Source organism: Pinus tabuliformis, chromosome Q, assembly GCF_031772625.1.
Source record: "Pinus tabuliformis cultivar Carrire ecotype Pingquan chromosome Q, CPIR1, whole genome shotgun sequence".
Classification (NCBI taxonomy): Eukaryota; Viridiplantae; Streptophyta; class Pinopsida; order Pinales; family Pinaceae; genus Pinus; species Pinus tabuliformis.
The window spans coordinates 272,999,441-273,020,852 of record NC_142296.1 but is presented as its reverse complement, the minus strand read 5'-3'; the positions used below and the strand labels follow the sequence as shown (position 1 = coordinate 273,020,852).

The following is a 21,412-nucleotide window of genomic DNA, read 5'->3' as shown; positions in this document are numbered from 1 at the left end:
TGTGAACAAGTCTTACCTCTCTCTTGAGAAGAAACAAAATGATAGAAGCTTCCTATGTCCTTTTGATTTTAGTAGAACACATCACTTATAATTTTTTGTTAAGCCATTTTATTTTGGATTTTAAACCAAGCCATTTGAGGAATGTGATATGGATTGTTGTATTGTTTTTTTACTATTGGTGAAATCCTTCACACAACCAAAAATAATAACAAATAGTTTAGGAAGACATAAGGAGTGACAATAATTGTCAACTGAGTAGAAACATGTTTAGAATCATTACCAAACAAAACTATGAGAGGTTTCATGGAATAAATGGGAAAGTTGGCATGAGATTCCTTGCAAAGTTCATACCAGTCTAACTAAGGAAATAAAATCCCTTGCCATAATTTCCTTTCAAAGTCCATGCTTTTTTCCTTTTCATTCACTTCCAAAAAAGCCCCAAGCCCCAGCAACAACAATGTCCAGGAATACCCAATTGACAAGGAACTACAGGACATCCCCATTTGCAGGGGGTGTCAATAACTGGAATGAGAACACACCCAGTTGCTTCCCTGATCTATCCAGCATACACGGTACTTCTAGAGCACACCCAAGATGTCCCCAACATTTTCAATATGGCTTTTTTGCACAAAATACAACCCCTTAGTGTTGGGACACATCTATTTGTTGTCTCAGATTATCTCCTCTCAACCATTTGGGCCTATATTGCCTCTTTATGCTTCATCTATGTTAAGCTTTGAATAGTTTTGTTTGTGTGATTCAGTTGTACTGCTTGTGAGTTGTGTCACTCTCCCTGTCATTATTGGAAACACATTATTGGTACTTCACCATTAGTGTATGTTTGCTCTGTAGGAAATATTGGTACTCTTAAACTGAGGTTGAAAAATCCTAATCTTCTATTTTCTCAACTCTCTTACTTTATTGGGATGTTGTGTGATTTATGGTTTTTTTTTATCTTCTAGAGGTACAAATCGATCTTCATATGAAATGTCTGCTGGTTGTATTAAGAGCTATTTACTTTTGTGTTACAAGCACAAATAATTTTGGTATGTTGCAGCCTCCACAAGTAGTATTTTCTTGTTTCACTTCCAATACATTTATAATGAGTTATTTTAAGCATGTGATTAATGTGATGTTATGTTATTTTTGTTTGGGTGGCTTCCAGATGGCTAACATCCAATAGTCTCTAAGTCAGCCTTCTCAACTAGTGAAAGTAGGGCCTCAGGGGAAGATTCAACCCAAACCACAGGGTCAGATGAATTCAGTACAAAGTCAAGTACCACCTAGGCAGCCAACACAGATGCAAGTTGGGCAGCATGGTCAGATGCCAATGATACCATAGTCTCATCCTCAAAGCACTGCAGTGCAACCATCTGTACAACGGTCTTTACCCATACCTCAGCCTTAGATGCAAGCTCCCCAACAATCTCAGGCTCATTTTCCTCTTCAACCAACATACCAATATATGCAACAACCACCAAAAGGTCGTAGTTTGTCAATGCATCCTCCCATTCATTCTGCTCCCCAGAATTTGCCAATGCAGCCTCAAGTTCCTATTGTTCTCTCAGGTCAACCTCAACATTCTTTCATCCAATCAACTACTGGACTACATCAACCAGTGCAACCACCATTTCCACAACATCCAAGGCCTCCTATGAAACCACCTCCAAATCAGTTGCAGAATCAACCAACTCACAGTTTGGGCTATCAATCAATTGTTCAACAACAATCACAATCGCAAGCATTGTTTCAGGTATAGTTTCTAGAAATTGCATTATAGATTGCATCTTTGGAAGAGCTTGTGAAATTATATCTATAATGATGATATTATTTTATGTAAATTTATATTCTAATAAGACTTGAGGAATGCGATTTTGTTTATAAAGAAGATTTTCAATGACCCTTATGCTCATAGTTCAACAAAATTTTCTGGGATGTTCAATTTGTAGTAGTCACGAAGTGGTCAAACTAACATGGGTGTTCCATTCCAGCCACATGCCCAACCTCCATTGCCAAGTTAGCCACCTCCACAACAACTATATCAAGTAATAAGGGATTTATTCTCATTGTGAGCTCAATCAGAACACTCATCTTATCAATATTCTCTAACCTAATTCTTTTATTCCCTAATTGTTATAGACATATTTGGGCACATCAACCCCAAACTTATATGTCGATGTATTAGGGCTCATCAACCCCTAAAAGAGTTGTTTCATACCCTAAAGGAGCATAGTCATCTGAATACATCATTCCCCAAAAGTTCCATCTGAGAAACCATCCAGAAATTACCTAAATTGAGCCATACTCACTGCTCCACTAGCAAAGTGCAATGCATACTGAGTGGTACACTGCCAGGGTGCGATGCATACTATTTAGGCCTTCTATACGGTGCGATGGGTGAGAATGGACAAATGTCCGGGATAGTTTGTTAGTTGGTTGCTCATGGAATCTTCTAGAAATTTCTCCTGTTCCACTTGCTTCTCCGAATTCGCCCAAGGATGAACAAGAGATCTAGGAAATCAACTCGAATCCCTTCCCTTATGGAACCAATTATAACAAGTGGAATGACACTAATCAAACCCCATAGATGACTCACACCCTTGCAAACATCTATAAATGGATCCCTCATCCAAGAGATCTAAAGGCTGAAATATTTTGAATTGCAAGGAAGTGTTGATAGTTTGTAACTGAAGAGAGAGTATTGTATCCTTGTTGGAGTGATCTTACTATTTCATGAGGTGAAGAATGATTGAAGCTGGGAGGATGGCACTGGATCAGACAATTGGGTTGTAATTCTCCTTTCTATTAATAAAGCTCTTCAAGTTTTCTCCCATATGATTGTGCAATTGTGAATGCTATCATTTGTGAATTATATATCTCATTTTGTAATGTTTATGTTGTAATAGATCACGATGCTTTGACAGTTCTTTGTTGATGTACTTGTGCAGGTACTCTCCAAGCATGTTAAGTATGGGGAGGAGTTGTAGGATCTGCCAAAGGAGAGAGAGAGCAAGCAAGGGATTAAGTGGAAGTTCCAGGTTGGTTCCATTTTCTTTCTCTTATCTGTTACTCATAGGAAAAATCATTGAATTGCATTAAACTGTTGTTTCTAGGGTAGCTGCCAAACTTAGAGGGCTAGCATTCTTTACGAACACTAGTTTTCCCAGAAACAAATTGGCGACTCTGCTGGGGAAAGAATAGATGTTTGTTTTTTGTTATTGTTTATTTTATGTTCAACTTGATAAACTATAGATAGAGTCTGAAGTCAGCGAGGTAGCCTTCAAACTACTCTTGCTTTGTAATTGCATAGTAGATGAATGCTACTTCAGTCAATTTTTGGTTTAGTTTATGAATTAAACATTTGACTTGCAAGCACATATAGATGCCCTTTTGGTAGCTCAGTAACCTCTCAAGACATTCCATCATACTTTTCTTATCATTGTTCATCAAAACCCAGCTTAATTCATTGAAAACAACTCCACATTTGAGCCAAAACCCATTTCAGTTGCGCTCCCTAGACCATCGCATTGTCTTCCACTGTGACTCAGTATGCATAGCACCTCTCGGGTGTAGTAAGTGCAATGCATCTCAATTTTTGTGAAGCTTAGGTGCGATGATTGACTGAACTCTTTTTCCATCTAGAAATTGAGGGTTTTTGACCTTGTTTTTAGTTTTGTTTGGTTGTTTTGCTACATATGAACAATGCCTCTTTACTGAAGCTTACTTGCATCACTTAGATCAGCCTTGATTACATTAGGATTAGTAAATGTTTTTGTGTATTTGTTCCTCATTTACAATCCTTTGTCAAAAAGTTGTTTTAGTCGATTTTTCGCTTTGATACAAAAAGCATCGTAATTGTCGTTTTGTGTCGAGAAGAGAAGTGTCGTAAATTCTTCCTTCCCTTGATAATCGATTAAAATTTTCTTCATGTATTTGATTTGATTTGTTTATATTCAAAGTGTTGAAAGCATTTTTATTCAAAATTGAAAGTGTCGTTTTGAGTCTTCCTTTCTCTTTTGAAGAAGAAATTGTCGAAAATGTCATTTTGAGTGAAATATTTCAGATCTTTGTTGCATTTAGTTTTCTTTTTTTCATCTTTCACATTAAGGAAAGTGAAAACAAATACATGCATTTGCATTTAGCATTTTTTGATTTGTGTGTGAAAATATGATTTAGGGAAATGCACTAGTGTGTGCTCTTTTCTCTTTGCTTAAAAGCACTGTTATCTTCTTTCCCTAGTAGCTAGGATTTTCATTGCTCAAATAAACAAAGATTGTTTATCATTGTAGATTGCATATTAGGAATTTCAGATCATCATCACGCAGTGAACCATTGAAAGGCAAACTCTAAACAAGATCAACTTTAGAATAAATTTCAATGAACCTAACAACGCTTTGGAACTTAACACAACATATCTAGAGGTCTAGGCTAGTGACGTGTTCCGGCGTCATTAAAGCTAGTGGCTATCGTTTTCATTGAAAGTTGGGTGATTCCTCCTCTTTGATACGACAAGTCCTAGCATAGACTTGTGCTCCCCATACCGTCACGTATATATTGGGAGACAACAACAAGCTTAAATCCTTTATCCATAGGAAACTGAGTCTACCTCCTTATTGATCGCAATGCACTGAACACAGTATTTGGGAAGATTGACTACCATACTTAAGTCCTTGGTAATTTCTCTTTAATTTATCACCAAGGTGCATATTACAGTTTTGTGACTGGTTTGGTAATCCCTCTGTCTAGATTCTCCAGAGTATTCACTTTCATTCCTTTTCGACTCTCTAAAAGAAAAGGTCCATCTGAACACTTGTCCTTTCAGGCTCATTAAAAATAAAAGGAGACTAGAGTCATCTTTAGCTTTTTCTCGATTCTTAAAAATTGAAAAACCAAAGTTGCGTCTAAAGTGTCGTTAAAATTAATTGATCGCGAATAACATACCTATTCCTTAGTTGATCTTAGGTTGAGACATATGGCAACAAATCTAGAGTACACTAATCAAGGAATCCCTTTTGATGGGAATCCTAGTCCTTTTCCTTCTTTTGGAAATATTGGTGCTCCTTATATGGCCACATTGTCCCTTCCAGGATTTACCATTGGCTTGCCAGTATGGTTGTTTTCAACCTCCTTTGTTCAAAATGTCATGATTTCTCTGCAAACGAGTACACCTCCGACTGGACAAAATCAACCTCCAGTTGATCCTGAAGTCGACCCTTTGCCTTCTTCCTCGTTTGTTTCTCCATCCCCCTCTTTCTCTTCACTTGGTGAAAGTTTCGGTACTAGTAGCTAGGTGACTAAGAAGAAGAAGAAAGGGAAGAAGAAGAAGAAGAAGCCAATTCAGCAAGGGGGCAACCAAGCAACCATTGCTTTGAATGCAACATCTGATGAAATTTTGTTCGTTAAGCCTCACAAAGTCAAATATCCATGTATAGTGTGTACAAGAGACCATTTTCATTAGAATTGTCCTTATTTTCCTCAGATCTTAGAAGAATGGTCTTCCCGTTCACACCGTCCCGTGTCATCAACCTCTAGAGTTCATGTTGGTAACACACCATCAACTAGTGATAGTAAAGTTCATAGACAGAAGGGAAACTCAAGCTTCCATCTAGGTTATGTGAGGGTATACACCCCTTTCACCTTTGTCCTTATTTGGATGAAGCCAAAAGAGTGTTGTATAACCGTCTTGCTTCACCGCAGTGACTTCCATCTGGTTATAGGAAACTCTCCTTGAATCCTTCACTAGGTGATGAACTGACTGACTTAAATCAACCGTCAGTCAAAACCACTCTCTCTAAAAATGAATCCTATGAGTCTATACCCAACCAAAATCAACAAGTCGAGGTAGCAGTTGACCCAATTTCACCTTTAGCTGATCGTACCATTCCCGAAGAGAGTGAAAATGATACCGCTCAAGTTCCTTTTGTTACATCAGATTCTAACGACCTTGGGGGAAATCTGTTTGTTCCATTAAGACAAGAGGAAAATCCTCCAGTTCTCGTAACTCAAGGGGTTAATTCTCCTATTTCTTTTGTACCCCCCTCCAAGTAGTCTAGTCACTTCCTTTCACTAGAATTGACTGGCAGTATCCCACCTTCCTTCTTATGTGCCTTTCCAGATCATTGTACAAGTTTGTAAAATGATTGTATCTGGCACTATTATAGATGAAGGTGCATCAGTGAGTATCCTTTCCTCAACTACTTGGAAAGCGCTTGGTTCGCCACCGCTTATGCCTGTTAGACAGAATCTTTTGGGTTTTAACAAAGGAACCAGTCGCCCGTTAGGGATCCTTCCTCAGTTACCTATTACTTTGTGAGGACAAACCATTTATCTAAATGTGATGGTAGTCCTAGGGCCATTAGATTAGAATTTACTTCTTGGGTGTCACTATGTTTATGATATGGGAGCTATTGTTTCCACACTCTTTCGAGTGATGAGTTTCCCACATGAAGGCAAGATTGTCACTGTTGACCAACTTTAATTTCCCAGTCCAAATATAGCTCCTAGGCAACCATCGTCCCTAAATGGTCCATTTATACCAATGGTATCATCCCCGCCATGGATTAATTATGTGGCAACCTGTTCCATACCTACATCGACTGACGATTAATTCAGTGATGTTGTAAATTATGTACTGAGGGCATTAGAACCAGACCTCTCCTTCATGAACTCTTATGAGTTGTGATAGGAATCGGAGGCTAGTTCGTTGTCTTGTGTCAACTTCGTTAAAAAATGAAGCCAAGGATATGAGCATAATTCCTTGTCTTGTGTCAAGCTCATTTAAAAATGAAACAAGGTCCCAAGTTCAAAATCAAGTCTCTGATTAGATCTTGTAAAATCCCGGTCGAGTCTTTCACTTGATCTCGTAAAAGAACCTTCATTCCACCCACCTGATAGCCATGGTTAGTCTACTTAGGTGAATGTAATGAAGCTTGGGGGCCATGCACCTAGTAGTAAAGATAATTTTCCCTGTAGGTTACGTGAATCCATTCACCTTTGTCTATCTAGACGAAACCAAAGAGGTGTTAGATAACTGTCCTGGTTCACCGCAATGATTTCCATCTGGTTACAGAAGACTCCTTTTCCTCATGCTGGGTGCATGTAAACCATTTTCAAGCATAATTTTTCATTTCAAGCTTGTGTAAAAATGAAACTAAATCCAAGCATAGTTCCCTATGGTTCAAGCTTGTCTAAAAATGAACCCATTTTGAAATTTTAACCCTCATGATTGCAGCATATGTAAAGAAAGCATTTCACATCAACATTTTCATTAAGATTTCATCACTTAGCCAAAATAAATCTCCAAAATCAAAGTAGATATAAAACTCCAAAATCAAAGTAGATAGTTGTTTATAAGTTTTCATAAAATGTTTTGTGTCCAAGACAAAATTGGTCATCTGACCTAGAAACTCAAAATGAATGAAGAAAAACATGCTAGACTAGTGATGCTAGTGATAACATGTCACTGGCTGTGCTATCATGCGCAGGAGCCTAGTCCAATGACTCTGTACACCAGTAGTATGGTGTTATAACCTCAAAGGTAACTCATCGGTTTCGACATCCTGAATGCCGAGAGTGAGGCCCTCGATCTGATCCTGTAGCACTGCTAGGGTCTCTGATATATCCAGATCCTAAAGGATGGCCCTCCCTATAGCCTCTCCTACTGGGGCATCATCTGCTTCCCTGGGTGTTATAGACATTTTTGTGCCTCGCGTCAAGGAGCAGGAAATGTCGATAATTACAGGGATCCTCAGTCCCTAAACATGTTGTTCTTACCCCTAAAAGAACAAGGTCATCAATCAACAGCACTTCCAATCAGTTCTCCACCTGAAAACACTTCAGAACAGGCTTATTTTGGATCATGTCAGCTGCTTAACTAAGCTTCTGCGCTGTATTGCAACTGTCCCACTCTGTACCTGCGCTGGAAGTCAAAAACAATGAAGGCTACCTGCGCTGGGCGAGATTGGCCAAGTGGCACAGTCCTCCTGCAAGGTGTCAATTGCCCAGGAAGCTTCCAAACTGACACTTGGTTCATCAGATTCGCCTTGTGATGAGTAAGAGGTACTTGATCACCATGTGTAACCAAGGATCTCCAAGTGGACTCAAGAACTGAAGATTAACTGAAGAGGGAGAGGACACAAGGCAGCTTCATGTCAATCTCAAGCTGACTCATCCTTTCTTCTTCTCTCCTATATATAGAGCTCTTCTATGAGGTCTAAAGAGGCTGGAATTTTGTATAAGCAAGGAGGTGCTGTTGGTATACTGCCAGGATTATTGGGTGATTGTTTTACTAGAGGTGAAGAAGAGAGTTCTTGCTGCCGAGGAGGTGCTGCTGGATTGGGGCCAACATCATTGGTTGTAACTTCCTCTGGAACCCTGTTACTTTCTATCAATAAAGTTTGCATGTTCTTCTATATACTTGTTTTACATAGATGCTTTTGTGTTTACATGTATATTTGATGCAACCTAATCCATGTTTCAATTATGATTGCTTGTATCTCGTAGTTTGCTCTCTTTTGTTGTGCAGATTCTGTGTGTAGCTGGATCGGCTTGGAGAGTAAAGAGCTGGGAACGGGATACAAAGCGAGAAGGACAAGGATCGACTAAGCGCAAGACACCAGGTTGGTTGATCCTCTTTCTATTCTCTCTGTGCTTTCATAAAGATGAACATGAAAACTTTGTCATTCAGTTGTTGCTAAAGTCTGTCACCTTTAGAAAGGGTTAGTGTCATCCGCATCGGATACTTTTCCCCACAACAAACTGGCGACTCCGCTGGGGAAATCCTAGTATCTTTTTGTTGTAGTATTTTGCTATTCATTTCTTGAAGAAAGGAGTACCGAATCGAAAAGCTTTTGACTCTATCAAAAGCGAAGTAGAGGGTTTTGCTACTCTTGCTCCTTTGCTGAGCAAATTCAAGATTTAAAGAGCTAATCTACAGATGAATCCTTACTCTTTGTGATAGATCTTTATCCTCTTGATCATCCCTTAGCCTGTACTTAACCCATAGCATTTTATTTCAGTCAAAACAGTACATTTTTGAGCTTTTTATGACCCGGAATTCTTAGCAGACGTAACTCTCGTAAGTCAGTGCAGGCTGTCCACAGGCAGTCTGCATTACAGCGCAGGTGCTCCCTTCGGGAACTGCGCTGAGAGTGAAACTGGCAGACCAGTGCCTGCGCTGGTCCAGTTGGCCTTAGTCTAGCTCAGCTCTTCCTTTGTGTCTTGGCCCTGTTTGCACTTGTTTTTGGCTGATTGCTTGCTGGTTATTGTATTTGCTGTAGACCACTTCTCCTTGACATTATTCCGCCTCAGTTGTGTGATGAAATTGTAAACGTTCTTTCAGTATTTCTTGTTTCAGTTACAATTTCCCATTGTGAAAAGCGAACCTAGTAGCTGTGGCCTCTTAGATTGCGATCTTATGAGTTAGTGTTATTGCTGTTCATAGCTGTTTTGGATTGGTTTGCTTCTCACTTTATGGTTTGAATCTATACTTTTCCTGTATTTAAAACAAGTCTTTCATAAGGTGTTCTTTTGATTGTGGACAAGCTTGTTTATTTTTACTTGAAAGTTGATTCAAAAATCATACAACAGTTTCCTTTTGTTAAGCATCAACATTAAGGATAACGAAAAGAAATACATGCATTGTGCATTTTGCATTTGACTGTATGCTTGACGATTTAGGAAAATGTGCATTTTAGTGTGTGTTCTTTGATCTGTGGAAAAAGTTGTGTCTTGCTCTTTCCTCAAGTAGATTAAGGTTTTCAAAGTTGAAAGATTGAAAAGATTTTGCTTCTCATTCTTAGATTGCATATAGGAAGTTGTATATATACATCTCGTGGCGAACCTGAAAGGCAAACTGTTAAGGAAGATCAACATTAAAATAAAGTCAATTTACATAACAACGCTTTGGAATTTAACGCAAACATCTAGAGGTCTAGGTAGAGACGTGTTCCGGCGTCGTTAAACATAGTGACTATCGATCTCTACGAAGGTGGGTGATTCCTCCTGAGAGTCGGTGGCACTAACACGGATTTGAGCTCCCGCGTACCGTCGCGTATATTGGGAGACCCCTATAGGCTTTTATCCTTTATCCTTAGGAAACCGTGTCGGCCGCCCTACTGATCGCGATGCAGTGAACACAGCATTCACGAAGATCGACCACCCGTACCGTAAAACGTATTCTGTGGTTTCGCGAAAGGTTTGGCACACCCTCTGCCTAGATCTCCAGAGCAGTTTCTTTTGGCCCTTTTCAAACTCTATAACTGAAAAGGTCCAACCGAGCATTTGTCACTTCGGGCTCGTTAATACATCGAAGGCGACTAGAGTCATCTTTAGCTTTTTCTCGACTCTTAAAACATGAAAAAGCAAGTTTGTGTCTAAAAGCGTCGTAAATAAAACTTATTTTAAAGCGGAACATAATCACCTGTTATTCCCACGTTGATCTTTCAGTTGAAAAGTATGGAACCCACCAACCAAGGAAGTAACCTTGGCGGAAGTCCAAATCCCTTCTCCTCTTGGGGAGATGTTGGTGCGCCTCATATGGCTACATTGTCACTTCCAGGATTGACAATCGGCCTTCCTATTTGGCTCTTTTCAACTAATGTTGTCCAAATCGCCACTAATCCTGAGCAGTCGAATCAACTGTCAGAACAATCTAGAACTACCCACCAGCCTTCTACCTCTTGTGATACTTCCTCTGATCCTTCATCTTCGCAGGGTAGAGCCGGAAAAAGTCAGCCTCCCAAGGAGAAGAAGGAAAAGAAGAAGAAAGGGAAGAAGCAGAAGGAGCCTCTGGCGAAGGCGACTGGGGGCAAGCAGAAGAAAACTGACAAAAACCCACACACTGCACCGACCGGGCCTAAATCGCCATGTGTCATTTGCAAAGGGATCCATTTCCATCGTGACTGTCCTTGTATTCCCCAGATACTAAGGGACTGGTCCCCGAGGTTGCACAATCCGGTAGCATCAACCTCTGGTTATCAAGTTGATTGCATTCCCTCAACTAGCGAGAGTGAAGGACGAAGAAGGGGACCAAGATCACCCTGTCTATTGTGTGAAGGTCACCATGCCATCCACAAATGTCCATTCTTAGATGAGGCAAAGAGAGTTTTGGAAGATCGCCCGGTGTCACCGGTGCAACTTCCGCCTGGATACCGAAAACTCGCGCCTAATCCCTCGATAGTTGAAAATCCAGTTGAACCACTCAAGTGGTCAGCTGATGTGTCAGTCATTGAGAATGAACCTACCGAATCTAGACCAGACGAAAGTCTAAAGGTCGAAACGGCAGTTGACCCGGTTCTTCCTTCAAAGGTTCTATCGTCCAATGACTCCGTCATTGAAGACCCGTCTTCAAATGACACCGTCACCGAAGTGTCGTCTTCATGTGACACCCTCACTGATGAGAACAAGGATGACACCATCCAGGTTCTCTTTATCAGCACCGACTCCGACGAGCATCCGGGCAATGCGCCCATTCCTTTATCGCAGGAAGGAACATCATCTGAGTCGTATCCGGCCGTATATTCGGTCCCACCACCAAGCAACCTGGTTGTATCCTTTGATTGGAATCAACTAGGCAGACCCCGGTTACCAGCCAGTACACCATTTAGAATCATTGTCCAGATCTATAGAATGGTTATGGCTGGTACTATCATTGATGAAGGGGCGTCTGTGAGTATCCTTTCCTCTATTGCTTGGAAAGCACTGGGTTCCCCAGCGCTTTTACCTGAGTTGAGAAATCTCTCAGGTTTTGATAAAGGAACCAGTCGACCATTAGGAATCCTCCCCGATGTACCTGTTACATTGAAGGGGAAGACCGTCAGGATGAACGTGTTGGTAGTTCAAGGACCCTTGGATTATAACCTACTCCTTGGACGCGACTATATTTATTGCATGGGAGCGATAGTCTCCTCACTCTTTAGAGTAATGTGTTTTCCACACGAAGGAAGGGTGGTCAAGCTCGTAGACCAGCTTTCATTTCCGGGATCTCGCATCGTAAATAGTCAAATACCAATCCTAAATGGTCTGTTCACTCAAGATTCGCCTCCGCCCCCAGTCCTCCTTCCCGATGAGCGCGAGTAATTCGGAAAGAAAGACTAGGACCCAGGGGGCATGCACCCTGGTCTGCTTCGGGCAGAAGAAACTCCGGGTATAAGGAAGAATTTCCGCAGGAGAACATGATTAGTCCGTACCCCGTCCGAAGGAAGTGGGGTTGTTCTGGAATAATGATCTTTTGTTAAAGTTATGTGTTTGGGAATCATTCACCTTTGTCTAAAAAAGTGGGCAATGCCCAAGTAGGAATTCCCTTATCGTAACAAGTAGTCACCATCTTTAAATTCAAGCCTCGCCCATCGAAACATATGTTTTGAAGGATAAGCAGGGGCAGTAAACTAAGAAGGAGACCGTATTGTTGTGACAGAGGGTAACCATCTTTGGACAACCCAATGATAGACACCGCCGAAGAAAGAGATTGATTTGCGGCAGCGAATAGAACCACTCTTCGGATAATAAGAAAGAGGCAAGCCTCCCTCGATAATACCAATGTTTTATCTTTGAGTAGTGTTCTTCTATTGTCACAATAGCTGTTTGTTAAAAGTGGGCCGACAGGGAGTCTGAGTACTGCGTAAGACCCCTTAAAATAACGAGAAGACAAGTATCGTTAGCATTAGATTAGCAAGATGACAAATAACTGTGAACACCCAAAGAAAAGCAGAAGTAGGAGAGAGGAGGGGCAACCTCGAAATTCTATCCTATACCTGGGGGCATGCAAACTTTCTAGAGTGCAAGCTAGGGGCGGTTATTTATCTGGTTTTAAGATTAGCCGTTTCCAAACTTGCATGAAAGAAAGCCTGTGGGGCAGAAGTAAAATTTTCCAAAATAAGAGCATAGCTGTAGTAAGGCATAAGCTCTATAAAAATTGGTCCTTATAGGAGGCATTCTTATGACTGGTATATCGAGCAGTTTTAGCATATAGTTCATGCTCGTTAAAAAATAAACGCGAAATTCGAGCAGTTTTAGGCCTGAATTTATGCTCGTTAAAAAATAAAAAGTGTGAGCAAATGTTTCCCCCAGAGTTCAAGCTCATGGAAAAAATGAACCGGTAAATAACCTTTTGAGATCGTAAATTCATTAGCCATAAGAACCTTGATCGTGTTTTCATCCACCACCTCCACCGTTCATTTGGCCGATCATTCACTTCCATTGGTGTGTTTACCTCTTTTGAGAAACAGCTGCGAAGAGTGATTTCACCTAGCCATCCTTGTGACACTGCCGTGATTGGAAATTCCAACCTGCACCTGGAATCTGTAGCTATCCCTGTTTATCACTCGTTCCTCAAAAGATGAGTCTTCTTTCAGCTCTTTTCACTGACTCGTAAAATATGAAAAGTTTGCCGAGTTTTGGCCTTCCAGCTCGTTAAAATGACCGGAACGCTATCCCTCCTCTAAATTTTAATCTTTTTGGACTTGAGGGATTATTGCACAAAAGGATCGAGCGCTTGCCTGGTTCAGCTCGTTAAAAATACCGAACAGCCATCCCTTCTGTATTGTTTTATACTTTTTCGGACTTAAGGGATTAGCTGACGAAAAAGGAATTATGGAGTTGACTTTCTGTACCTTTTTAGACTCTCTAAAAATGAAAAGGACCGAGTTTTCCTTGTCGTTAGACTCGTTAAAATAATTAAATAGCGACAAACTTGTCTTTAGACGAGAACGAGTTTCCCTATCGCTAGGCTCGTTAAATCTTAGCGATGGGCTTGCCCGAAGGGTAGGTTATAGAACAAGCATATGTTATCCTCCTCAAGCTTGACAAAAATAAAGAGGTACTGGTCAGAAATGACTGGGGAAAAATTGGGAGAACATCAAAGTTTAGAGGTAGCAAGTCACTCTTGAACATGACACTTTTCCTCCGTATCACATCGGGTTGGGTTGTCTCATTCACCGGTTTCATCACCATGGTCCTCGCCACACCATCCATTCGGGGTAATGCTACCGATCCATCGCATCAGTGTCGTTATATGTTCAAGAGGGGTCATTCAGAAAGTGTCAACCGTGTCCCATCCACTACCATACATTTTCCTTCATCCATTTCATGATCGCCACCCTGAATCATATGTCACAGTTTGTTTCACCTCCACTAAATCATTAGCTCCGTTCCATGTCATTGATGTGGGATTCATCAAGGCCCTCCTTTGACGGATCACTTCTTGTCGACTTCAGCTCATTATCCAAGAAGTCGATCTAGGAACACCCCCATCAGTACTTTGAAGCTTGCATGCCTCAATGGCAAGTTTCTCACTTCCGGCGACAGGTATACATCAATGACCTTCGACCAGAAGATTTTGCGTGGCGTTCGACGCCAAGTCCTTTATTCACGCCACGTGAATTGTACTGCCGTACCTTGAGGGTCATCGTCCTTATTGGTGATTCCTCTCGCGCTTGTTAACGGTTTTCATTATTGACCGGTAATCAAGCGATGTCTTTCCATGTTCGACTTCAGCGTAATTCTCACATGGATCGACTTGTACTTAGAGTGAAGATCGAACGAGTTTGAAGACCCCGGATCTAGTTTCATCCATCCGGGCTGCAATATATATTCAGGAAATATAAAAGCATTTACCATGTACATCATTGCAGCAGATGATCATCCTCCTCAAAGGATGATAATTTTAGCGGAAGATTATCAGTCTGTCTTCAGACGATCGTCTGTCGTATGTACCAAAATGTATTTATAGAAAGCTGAGCATGGGAATACCCGCCTCAGCTAGATCATGAAAATAATGATGAATGAAAGATAATGTATTGTATTGTATTGTATTACAGGGCACTCTCCTCAGCACTGGAACGAACTTCGGACCCTCTAGCTAAAGCATTTCACCCGATTAACGGCCTCATACTTTAGGGGGCAACTGTTATAGACATTTTTGTGCCTCGCGTCAAGGAGCAGGAAATGTCGATAATTACAGGGATCCTCAGTCCCTAAACATGTTGTTCTTACCCCTAAAAGAACAAGGTCATCAATCAACAGCACTTCCAATCAGTTCTCCACCTGAAAACACTTCAGAACAGGCTTATTTTGGATCATGTCAGCTGCTTAACTAAGCTTCTGCGCTGTATTGCAACTGTCCCACTCTGTACCTGCGCTGGAAGTCAAAAACAATGAAGGCTACCTGCGCTGGGCGAGATTGGCCAAGTGGCACAGTCCTCCTGCAAGGTGTCAATTGCCCAGGAAGCTTCCAAACTGACACTTGGTTCATCAGATTCGCCTTGTGATGAGTAAGAGGTACTTGATCACCATGTGTAACCAAGGATCTCCAAGTGGACTCAAGAACTGAAGATTAACTGAAGAGGGAGAGGACACAAGGCAGCTTCATGTCAGTCTCAAGCTGACTCATCCTTTCTTCTTCTCTCCTATATATAGAGCTCTTCTATGAGGTCTAAAGAGGCTGGAATTTTGTATAAGCAAGGAGGTGCTGTTGGTATACTGCCAGGATTATTGGGTGATTGTTTTACTAGAGGTGAAGAAGAGAGTTCTTGCTGCCGAGGAGGTGCTGCTGGATTGGGGCCAACATCATTGGTTGTAACTTCCTCTGGAACCCTGTTACTTTCTATCAATAAAGTTTGCATGTTCTTCTATATACTTGTTTTACATAGATGCTTTTGTGTTTACATGTATATTTGATGCAACCTAATCCATGTTTCAATTATGATTGCTTGTATCTCGTAGTTTGCTCTCTTTTGTTGTGCAGATTCTGTGTGTAGCTGGATCGGCTTGGAGAGTAAAGAGCTGGGAACGGGATACAAAGCGAGAAGGACAAGGATCGACTAAGCGCAAGACACCAGGTTGGTTGATCCTCTTTCTATTCTCTCTGTGCTTTCATAAAGATGAACATGAAAACTTTGTCATTCAGTTGTTGCTAAAGTCTGTCACCTTTAGAAAGGGTTAGTGTCATCCGCATCGGATACTTTTCCCCACAACACTGGGCGTGCCACTGGTTGCACTGGTCCAATATCTACACACACATATGAGTTTGTTTAGTCTTGGTAACATCAAAAACACAAAAGCATTATAAAACTGAAAAAACAAAGATGTGGTCAAATCATTTTACCTATAGCACTCCACTGCTCACCAACTGGTAATGCCAAATCTGGATCGCCTCAAAAATCCATCCTGACATATGGATACTCCGCAAACACCATCTCTTGGCAGTTGAACCACTCGAAAAAGGCAGCTGAGAAGGAGATCTGTGACTAGCCGGCATGTCTAGCCATAAGGTCCACCCATCTCTACATCCTGGTTCCCTCGGTGCAGGCAATCCCAGTGAAATGTTTTGAGGTTGCATCAGTGGAATTCTTTCCAAAGAAAAAGTAGTCAATATGGATCCATAACCAAAGTTCTTTGTTCTTCCATTCTTTAATTTGGACAGTTGTTCTTTTATAATAGGAAGTATCGCCTCACACCAATTGAACACCTTTGGTTCCGGGCATTCCAAGGCATACTGCATCTAGGATCTATTCACTAAATGTAAGGCCATGCTGCCAGCCAATCTAGCAAAGGTAAATAGAATGGTCCTTAAAGGTCGATTAGTGACATCCCGGATATTAATCTTACCATCTCTACTGGGTTGAGATCCATCCTTGCAGAACTGATGAATGTAATCTTTCATAGATTCGCCCCCATGAGAAAATCCTGATAGTGAAAGAGGGGAACCACGCCTCAACAAACCCATCAGAAAATAAACATCCTCGACTGTGAAAGGAATAGATTTACCTATGATCTAGAATACCTGGTCTGTAGGATCCCAAGCATTGAGAAGATACTGCAATAAACTGATTAGTTGCCTCATGCTGGATATGCAAAAAAACTTCAGTAAACCACAATTTCTTAATGCATCCACTGTGCCCTAGTCATGTAAAGCAATCATATCCTCCTCTTCATGTTCTCATTCATGCCATGTGACAACCATCTTGATCTAATAAATATCTAAAATGAAAACAATAGATGAGTTAGGATCCATTTTTGAGCAAAAACAAGTAAAAATTTTATGAAAAAAACTGTATAAAGTTTCCTTTCTACGCCCATCGCACCCTGCCTTTGAGCAAGGTGAGATGCATACTGATTGGCCTATTGGTAGCTCAGTATGCATCGCACCTTTCGATACAAGCTAGGTGCGATGATTGGGGAATGAAATATTTAAACCCCAGGGGCCTAGAAAAGTGAAAAAACTTGCCCAGAATTGAGAAAAGAGGAAATGAAAATGAAGAGCTTGAGGGTAGCTCCTACCTGGTCCTAACGATGCAGAGAATGATCCACAGGATCTCCCAAAATCAACTGGTGAAATTTGAGGGGGAAAACCGCTTCAGAGCTCCAAATCCCAAATTTGAAATGAAATGATGAAAATGAAATGTTAAAACTACTTTTTATGTTTACTTTTCATGTACTTCAAAGTGAAATGTTAGTTTTAGTTCATTTTTCGTCCATATATATGTATTTCTAATCAATTTGATGGAGTTTTGAGCAGGTTGAACGACTGATGAAAGAATCTGATGTGCTAAACAGTGAATTGAACATCTTTGACCACCAAGCAAACTTTTTGTCTTCTTTTTGAGCTTTGATTCAAAAATGAAAAGAAAACTATAGAGTCCTCTTTAAACCTTTTTAGACTCGTTAAACATGAAAAGATCGTCGAGCACTTGTCTTTTCCAGCTCGTTAAAGTACTAGAAAGTCATACCTCCTATATTATTTTATCCTTTTTCGTACCTGAGGGATTACTCTATGAAAAAGAACTTATGGAGTTTTCTTTTCATCCCTTTTCAAACTCTCTAAACATGAAAATGACTGAGTTATCCTTCTCGTTAAAATTGTTAAAACAATAGCGACAAACTTGTCCATCTAGATGAGACCGAGTTTCACTATCGCTAGACTCGTTAAAATATTAAATAGCTACAGGTTTTCCTGAAGGGCGAATTATAGAAAAAGCATATGTTATCCTCCTCAAGCTTGACAAAAATAAAGAGGTACTCGTCAGCAATGACTGGGGAAAAAGGGAAAGAACTTGAAGACTTTATGGTAGCAAGTCACTCTTGAACATGACACTTTCACTTCATCTCCATTATTGAGCTGGGTTGGGTTATTCCGTTCACCGGTCATCATACCATTGGTCTTTCATACCATCCATCTTTTGGGGTTAACGCTACCAATTCATCTTAGTGTCACCGACATGTTCAATAGAAGTCATTCAGTTGATAAATCACCATCCAATTAATGTCTCATACACTACAATACCTCCTACCTTCATTTTTTCATGACCACCATTCCTGAACCTTGTGTCATCAGTTCATTTTCACCTCCAAAAATCATTTGCTTCATTTAGTGTTGTGGATGTGGGATACATCAAGGCCCTCCTATGACGATTTGCTTCTTGTCGACATCAGCTCATTATCCAAGAAGTTGACTTAGAAACAACCCTTTCAGTGCTTTGAAGCTTGCATACATCAATGGCCTTCGACATCAATTGTACTTTAGTACCTTGAGGATCATTATCATTATTGATGATTCCTCTCACGTCTGTTAATATCTCACATCATTGGCTGGTAATCATGCAATGCCTTTCCATATTCAACTTCAGAACATCTCTTCACATTGTTTGACTTGTACATCGAGTGAAGATTGAACGAGTTTGAAGACTCCGGATCTAGTTTCATCCATCCAGGTTGCGATATATTCAGGGATATAAAAACATCAAATGTACAAAGGCTCTACACAGATGGTCATCCTAATCATGGATTGCGACTCTATATCTGTAGAATCATGAGTCTGTATCTGCAGACGACTATCTAATCTATGTACATGAAATGAAATTTATAAATCTAAGCATGGGAATGCCTCCCTCAGCTGGATCATGAAAATCATATTATGATGATGTATTGTATTGTAACTTATGTAGGTCACCTTCCAGTTTGAAACTTCGGATCCTCATGATAAAACATTTCACCCGACATGAATATTTATGACCTCATGCTTTAGGGGGCAACTGTTATAGACATATTTGGGCACATCAACCCAAAACTTATATGTCGATGTATTAGGGCTCATCAACCCCTAAAAGATTTATTTCATACCCTAAAGGAACATAGTCATCTAAATACATCATTCCCCAAAAGTTCCATCTGAGAAACCATCCAGAAATTGCCTAAACTGAACCATACTAACTGCTCCACTGGCAAAGTGTGATGCATACTGAGTGGTACACTGCCAGGGTGCGATGCATACTGTTTAGGCCTTCTATAAGGTGTGATGGGTGAGAATGGACAAATGTCTGGGACAATTTCTTAGTTGGTTGCTCATGGAATCTTCTAGAAACTTCTCCTATGCCACTTGCCTCTCTGAATTTGTCCAAGGATGACCAAGAGATCTAGGAAATCATCTCTGATCCCTTCCCTTCTGGAACCGATTGTAACAAGTGGAATGACACTAACCAAACCCCATGGATGACTCAAACCCTTGCAAACATGTATAAATTGATCCCTCATCCAAGAGATCTGAAGACTGAAATATTGTGAATTGCAAGTGTTGATAGTTTGTAACTGAAGAGAGAGTATTGTATTCTTGTTAGAGTGATCTTCCTATTTCATCAGGCGAAGAAGGATTGAAGCTGGGAGGATGGTGCTAGATCAGACAACTGGGTTGTAATTCTCCTTTCTATTAATAAAGCTATTCAAGTTTTCTCCCATATGATTGTGCAATTGTGAATGCTATCATTTGTTCATTATATATTTGATTCTGTAATGTTTATGCTGTGATAGATCACGATGCTTTGACAGTTCTTTGTTGCTGTACTTGTGCAGGTACTCTCCAAGCGTGTTAAGTATGGGGAGGAGTTGTAGGATGTGCCAAAGGAGAGAGATAGCAAGCAAGGGATTAAGCGGAAGTTCCAGGTTGGTTCCATTATCTTTCTCTTATCTGTTACTCATAGGAAAAATCATTTAATTGCTTTAAACTGCTGTTTCTAAGGTAGCTGCCAAACGTAAAGGGCTAGCATTCTTTAGGAATACTAGTTTTCCCAGAAGCACTAATACCTATAGATGAATCCAGACAGTGCAATTGGCCTTGTTTCATATGTAGGCCCAAATATAAGTGGTCAAGGCTTGGGGCATGACAACACGTCAAATGTGGGCCATAGAATCCAACCTAGATGGGGGCCTAATATGGGTCAAGGCTTGAGTAGCATGGGGCCTAGTGTATCATGGAAACCTGTTCCTCCAGAAAGTGTTGTCAATACTGTTAGTGGAGTTCCACATTTAACCATTCCATCAGGGATGGGAGGGCCCATAAATTTAAGTGGGGGTATGATTGCAGGCATGACTGATTCTACTGGAAAATCTATTGAGACTCTTGGAACTGGAATGAATACAGGAGTACTGGAAATGAAAGGATCTAATATGGTTCATTCCCAAGGACTGAATGAAATGCAAACTTAACCACTGCCACAGTAGTAGCAACTAGTTTCTCATGTGAGTCATATTGTAAAGTATCATCTAGTTCTTTTATTAATAGGTAAAAATGATATCCTTTGGTACAGTAATAACACAATGGTCATTGCGTGATTTCGATGCAGCTATCACATGATGAGGAAAAAGTTTTATTGCAACAAGTGATGAGTCATACCCCTCAAAAAATTAGTTTCTTACCTAAAGAACACAGGCAACAAGTTTTTCAACTGTAGCAAATGTTCTGTGGATCTCAAGTCAACTGATCCTTTCATCAAACTATGCCATTAATAATGAGCCTGCCTGGGATTAACATGACAATATTTATTTACTTGTTACATTGTTGTATATTGGATAGTCTGATCCTTAATTTTCCAAAATTTTGATGGGATTGCTCTTGGGTGAAGGCAGGTATTAATCATAAGAATACAATATTGTATAAATAAAGGAGTTTCTTATGGCTACACCAGTGTATACTTCAATATTACAATTGATTGGGAATATGAAAAAAATTCTCCCATGCATCTTTTCTCAAATTACTTCTTGTTGCCTCTTGTAGAATATCACCACTGTTGTGGTTGAGAGGGCTTCTCATTGCTTTTATTTCTATTTTGTAGCAAACAATTTTTAAGAAAAAAATTATGTGCAAAGAGATAGAATAACTTTGCAAAATCATTTTCTAAAGTGAATATTATATTTCTATGTTTTGATCATATTGCACAAATCTAGACATGGTAGACTACACATTATATATTTTTTGGAGGAAAGAATCTGTCTCTTACACAATTTATACATATAATTTTCTTGTTTTCATTCAGTCCCTCAACATTTGCAATAATATTGGCCATCATAAAATGGCAACTGTACTAAGTGATATTCACTATTTAAGACAATAAAATAATGCAATTTGGTACTTTAGTAAATTGGC

At 40.2% G+C, this 21,412-nt stretch overlaps 1 pseudogene; it reads left to right on the top strand.

The window, feature by feature from the left end:
• The first annotated feature begins 457 nt into the window (after window positions 1-457).
• Window positions 458-20,750, top strand: LOC149219261 (uncharacterized; annotated as a pseudogene).
• The last annotated feature ends 662 nt before the right edge of the window (window positions 20,751-21,412 follow it).